We start from the raw sequence: 6,504 nt of genomic DNA, 5'->3' as shown, positions 1-6,504 counted from the left end.
TCTCTGATGCAAACCAGGTGTACCGTAATGAAGTAAACTAGCAGCAATTGGAGATCTAATGGCTGTAATTAGGGCATAATCAGGGAGAAAGGACCGTTAAAGGGGAACAACCAAACGGAACCATGACAGAGTTCCGTCCCCCCCCCACCCCTCAACGGGAGCCTCCTGGCGATCCTCCAGGCTGGTCTGGATGGTCCCGATGGAAATCCCGGATGAGAGAAGGGTCCAGAATGTAGGAGCGGGGAATCCAGGAACGTTCCGCAGGGCAGTATCCCTCCCATTCAACTAGGTACTGGAGACTCGTGCCCCGACGGCGGACATCCAATAACCGCCGGACGGTGTACGCCGAATGGTCGTCGATGATTCGGGGGCGGGATGGAGGGTAGAAGGGGTTCGGTCGGAGGGCACAAGGGGCTGACAGAAACCGGTTTTTACTAGGAGACGTGAAATGTAGGATGGATCCGCAGAGACGTGGGTAGTTTGAGCCGGACTGCCGCGGGGTCGATAATGCTCTTAACCTCGAAGTGTCCCAGGAAGCGGGGGCGAGCTTCTTGGGCTGATTCTTCAGAGGAATGTCTCTAGACGAGAGCCACAACATCTGCCCAGGTCGATACTCAGGAGCAGAGGACAATGGCGGTCGGAAATTTTCCGGTTACGGTTGGCATAGCGAAGCAGGGCCGTGCGTGTGTCTTCCCGGTTTTTTTGGCACCTGTGTATATGGGCCTGGACTGATGGCAACGCAATCTCTTCTTCCTGGGCGGGAAGCAAAGGGGGGGGGGGGGAATAACCAAGAGAACATTCAAAAGGAGATTTTCCAGTCGCGTTGTTGACCAGAGAGTTGTGGGCGTATACTACCCATGCGAGATGGTTGCTCCATGTAGACGGGTTGTTGGCTGTTATACAACGTAGCGCCGCCTCCAGCTCCTGGTTGACCCGCTCCGTTTGCCCGTTGGTCTGTGGGTGAAACCCGGACGATAGGCTAGGAGGCACCAAGGGCTCGACAAAAAGATCTCCAAACTTATGAAATGAATTGAGGTGTCCGGTCGGAGACAATATCCGAAGGGATTCCGTGAAGTCGGAAAACGTGGGTGACGAGAAGGTCTGCGGTCTCCTGCGCAGAAGGGATTTTAGGGAGGGCTACAAAATGCACCGACTTGGAGAAATGGTTCACCACAGTTAGTACGGCAGTGTTTCCACGTGAAGCGGGTAGCCCGGTGACGAAAATCAGAGCGATGTTTGACCAGGGACGACCAGGGACAGGAAGGGGACGAAGCAATCCCGCAGGTGGCCGATGGGAAGCTCTTCCACGGGCGCAGACGGAACATGCAGAGGCATGGGAACCGGGTGTCGGCGTCCATGGTGGGCCACCAGAAATGTCTCTTCAGAAGAGTCAGAGTCCGATCGATTCCGGGGTGGCAGGCGAAACGAGATGTGTGCCCCCACTGGAGAACCTGCAATCGGACAGAATCAGGTACAACCAGGTGATTGGGAGGTCCGATGCCTGTGTCAGGTTGAATCCGTTGGGCCTCTTTGACTCTGAACTCGATCTCCCAGGTGAGGGCAGCCATTACACAGGATGATGGACGGATGGTCTCGGGGTTGGGAAGGTCCTCCTCGGAAACGTATTGACGGGAGAGAGCATCGGGCTTCCCGTTCTTGGACCCCTGACGATAGGAGAGGGTAAACCTGAACCGGCCAAAAAATAAAGCCCAACGGGCCTGGCGAGAATTCAGATGTTTGGCGGTCTGGATATATTCAAGGTTCTTATGGTCTGTCCAGACGATGAACGGGTGTTCAGCCGTCTCCAACCAGAGTCTCCATTCTGCCAATGCCAGTTTGACCGCCAGTAGCTCCCGCATCCCCACGTCGAAATTTCGTACAGCGGGAGACAGTCAGCGAGAGAAGAAGGCAGAGGAATGTAGCTTCTGATCCGGGCCCGAACGTTGGGACAGTACTGCTTCCACCCCGGAATCGGAGGCGTCAAACTCCACAATGAATTGACAGGAGGGTCCGGTTGATTCAGAACGGGAGCAGACGTGAAACGCCTCTTTAGTTCCGCGAATGCTGAGTCTGCCTCGGAGTTCCAAAGGAAAAGTGTGGCAGGCGAGGTAAGTCCGGTCAGGGGAGCCGCCACCTGACTGTAGTTTCTGATGAACCAGCTATAGAAGTTCGCAAACCCCAGGAACCGTTGGAGTTGCTTGCGGTCCGTGGGTTTCGGCCACTCCGCCACAGCCCGGATCTTCTCGGGATCAGCTCTCACCTGTCCGCTCTCGATGACATAACTTAAGAAGCTGACCGAAGGGACGTGGAATTCGCACTTCTCCGCCTTTACGATAATTTACTCTCCCCCAGCGTCTGCAGGATTTGACGGACATGATGAACGTGTTGCTGGGGACTGCTGGAAAAGATTAGGATGTCATCCAGATAGACAAACACAAAGCGTTTAATAAAGTTTCTTAGTACGTCGTTAATCAAGGTTTAAAAAACTGCGGGGGCATTGGTGGGGCCAAAAGGCATGACCAAGTACTCGAAGTGGCCTAAAGAGGTATTAAATGCCGTCTTGCACTCGTCCCCCTCCATTATTCGGACCAGATGGTAGGCGCTTTGTAGGTCCAACTTCGAGAAGATGGTGGCTCCGTGAAGTGCTTCGAACGCAGAACTTATCAGAGGCAGTGGGTACTTGTTCTTTATGGTTATATGATTTAGGTCGCGGTAGTCGATGCAGGGACGTAGTGAACCATCCTTCTTCTCCACAAAGAAGAACACTGCGCCCACCGGGGAGGATGAGGGTCGGATGACACCCGCCGCGAGAGATTCACTGATGTAACCCCTCCATTGCTTCCCTCTCTGGCCGGGGCAAGTCATACAGCCGAATGGTGGATAGAGGAGCTCCGGGGAGAAGGTCAATAGCACAATCGTATGGTCGGTGTGGAGGCAGGGAAAGGGCACGTTGTTTACTAAACACTTGTCCCAGGTCATGGTACTCCGCTGGAACACTGCACAAGTCAGGGGGTTCAACGGCAGGTCAGGTCGAGGTAGTTTTTACAGGGGAAAGGGCCGACTGCAGACAAGTGGCCTGACAAAACCGACCCCAGCTGGCTATCTTTCCGGTAGACCAATCAATGTAAGGGTTATGGCGGCTTAACCAGTGGTAGCCAAGAACTATTGGAGCTTGTTGCAAATGATTCGTGTCTGCTGGGTTTATGTTGGCCAGTTTGTTCTGTTGCACGGGGCGATTGAGGAGAACCCAAGTGCAGGACACCGGCACGTCGACTGAGTTGGGGATGCTGGCGTAGACGTGAACGTAGAACAGCAAACCGGAGGAATCTTGACAAGGAGACAGGATCTATAGGGACTATCTTGAAACTAGAGCAGAACTTGGAACTAATCCTAGAACTAACGGTTCTAAGCGAACGAGAGAACGAAGTACCAAACAAGAATAGACCAACAAACTGGCGTCCTGTGTAGTGACGCCATCGTACTTATTTCACAGTCTCTGATACAAACCAGGTGTACCGTAATTAAGTAAACTAGCAGCAATTGGAATTCTAGTAGCTTTAATTAGGGCATAATCAGCGGGAAAGGAGCGTTAGAGGGGAACAACCAAACGGAACCATGACAACGTCTCTGGATCCCATGCCTTCTGACTTTCTGAATAAGCCTACCATGTGGAACCTTGTCAAATGCCTTACTAAAATCCATATAGATCACATCCACTGCAGAACCCTCATCTATATGCCTGGTCACCTCCTCCAAGAACTCTATCAGGCTTGTTAGACACGTTCTGCACTTCACAAAGCCATGCTGACTGTCCCTGATCAGACCATGATTCTCTAAATGCCCAGAGATCCTATCTCTAAGAATCTTCTTCATCAGCTTTCCCACCACAGACGTAAGCCTCAGTGGTCTATAACTACCCGGGCATTCCCTACTACCTTTTTTGAACAAGGGAACAACATTCGCCTCCCTCCAATCCTCCGGTACCATTCCCATAGACAAGGAGGACATAAAGATCCGAGCCAGATTCTCAGCAATCTCTTCCTTCGTCTCGTGGAGCAGTCTGGGGAATATTCCTTCAGGCCCCGGTGACTTATCTGTCCTAATGTATTTTAATAACGCCAACACCTCCTCTCCCTTAATATCAACATGCTCCAGAACATCAACCTCACTCATATTGTCCTCACCGTCATCAAGTTCCCTCTCATTGGTGAAGACCGAAGAGAAGTATTCATTGAGGACCTCGCTCACGTCCAGAGCCTCCAGGCACATCTCCCCACCTTTATCTCTAATCAGTCCTGCATTCACTCCTGCCATCCTTTTGTTCTTCACATAATTGAAGAATGCCTTGGGATTTTCCTTTACCCTACTCGCCAAGGCCTTCTCATGCCCCCTTCTTGCTCTTCTCAGGCCCTTCGTAAGCTCCTTTCTTACTACCCTATATTCCTCTATAGACCCATTTGATCCTTGCTTATGTATGCTACCTCATGTATGCTGCCTTCTTCCAACTGACTAGATTTTCCAGCTCACTTGTCACCCATGGTTCCTTCACCCTACCATTCTTTTTCTTCCTCACCGGGACAATTTTATCCCTAACATCCTGATACAGATCTCTAAACATCGATCACATGTCCATAGTACATTTCCCTGCAAAAACATCATCCCAATTCACACCCACAATTTCTAGCCTTATAGCCTCATAATTTGCCCTTCCACAATTAAAAAAAAATCCTGTCCTTTCTGATTCTATCCTTTTCCATGATAATGCTGAAGGCCAGGGACTGTCCCCCAGATGCTCGCCCACTGAGAGATCTGTGACCGGACCCGGTTCGTTACCTACTACTACATCTAGTATGGCATTCCCCCAGTCGGCCTGTCAACATACTGTGACAGGAATCCGTCCTGGACACACTTATCAAACTCTGCCCCGTCCAAACCCTTGGAACTCATCAGGTGCCAATCAATATTAGGGAAGTTAAAGTCACCCATGATAACAACCATGTTATTTTTGCACTTTTCCAAAATCTGCCTCCCAATCTGCTCCTCGGTATCTCTGCTGCTACCAGGGGGCCTATAGAATACTCCCAATAGAGTAACTGCTTCCTTCTTGTTCCTGACTTCCACCCATACTGACTCAAAAGAGGATCATGCTACATTACCCACCCTTTCTGTAGCTGTAATAGTATCCCTGATCAGTAATGCCACCCCTCCTCCCCTCCCCCCCATCCCTTCTAAAGCACAGAATCCCAGGAATATTCAGAATCCATTCCTGCTCTGGTGGCAGCCAAGTCTCTGTAATGGCCACGACATCACAATACCATATATGTATCCAAGCTCTCAGTTCAACACCTTTGTTCCTGATGCTTCTTACATTGAATTGCACGCACTTCAGCCCTTTGATCTTTCTACCTTTACACGCTTTATTCAGTTTCTCTTTCCTCAAAGCCTCTCTATATGTTAGATCTGGCTTTACTCCATGCATTTCTTTCACCACCCTACCCTATCGCTCCGGATCCCATTCCCTTGCAAATTACTTTAAACCCTCCCAAACCATGCTCGCAAACCTACCTGCAAGGATATTGCTCCCCCTCCAGTTCAGGTGCAACCCATCCAATCTCTACAGGTCCCACCTTCCCCAGAAGAGATCCCAATGGTCCAAAAATCTAAAACCCTGCCCCCTGCACCAACTCCTTAGCCACGCATTCAACTGCCATCTCCTCCAATTCTTACCATCACTATGACGTAGCACTGGCAGCAATCCTGAGAACGCCACATTTGAGGTTCTGTTTTTCAGCCTTCTGCCTATTTCCCGAAGCTCACACTTCAGGACCTCATTCCTCTTCCTGCCTATGTCGTTGGTGCCAACATGTATCACGACTTCTGGTTGCTTTCCCACTTGTACCAGGATGTCGTGCACCCGGTCAGAGACATCCCGGACCTTGGCACCCAGGAGGCAACAAACCATGAATATCCTGCTTCTTTAGTCATTTGTTATGAGCTATTGGGCGGTGGAGTGTGGTGGGACAGATAAACGTCCCGATCTGGTGTACGTTCCTGAAAGTGTTGTAGTGGATGGAGATTCTTAAACACCTGCGTCCATCTCTGGAAAGTGGTCCTCTTCCTTCCTTTCATGCACTTTGAAGCCTGTTTCGCCTGATTGATCTTGATCAAACACCTGATTGTGGTTTTCTGATCACAAATGTTCGTGGTGTATGCTTCCGAACGATTGGTGAATTGGTCTGAAACTCCAACAGCTTCACCACTCCTGAATGGAGGCAACTTTTTTCTTCTGTGTCTCAGATCATGAATACTCTTCGCTTTTTCACATTGCTGTTTCAAAATTTCTCACTTTCTCTGGCGAGGTTATAGAAGCGGATAGGATAGGTTTGCTGTCAGTCTCCGGCCTATAGACAGCTGTTATAGATTGTAAGCATTCACAGGAGGTTCAGAGCGATAAGCTAACAGTGTTTTGTAGGGGTCTTTTGCTTTCAGTAGGGTATTCTTTTC

Source organism: Mobula hypostoma, chromosome 14, assembly GCF_963921235.1.
Source record: "Mobula hypostoma chromosome 14, sMobHyp1.1, whole genome shotgun sequence".
Taxonomy (NCBI): Eukaryota; Metazoa; Chordata; class Chondrichthyes; order Myliobatiformes; family Myliobatidae; genus Mobula; species Mobula hypostoma.
Note: the sequence above shows the minus strand (reverse complement) of the source record.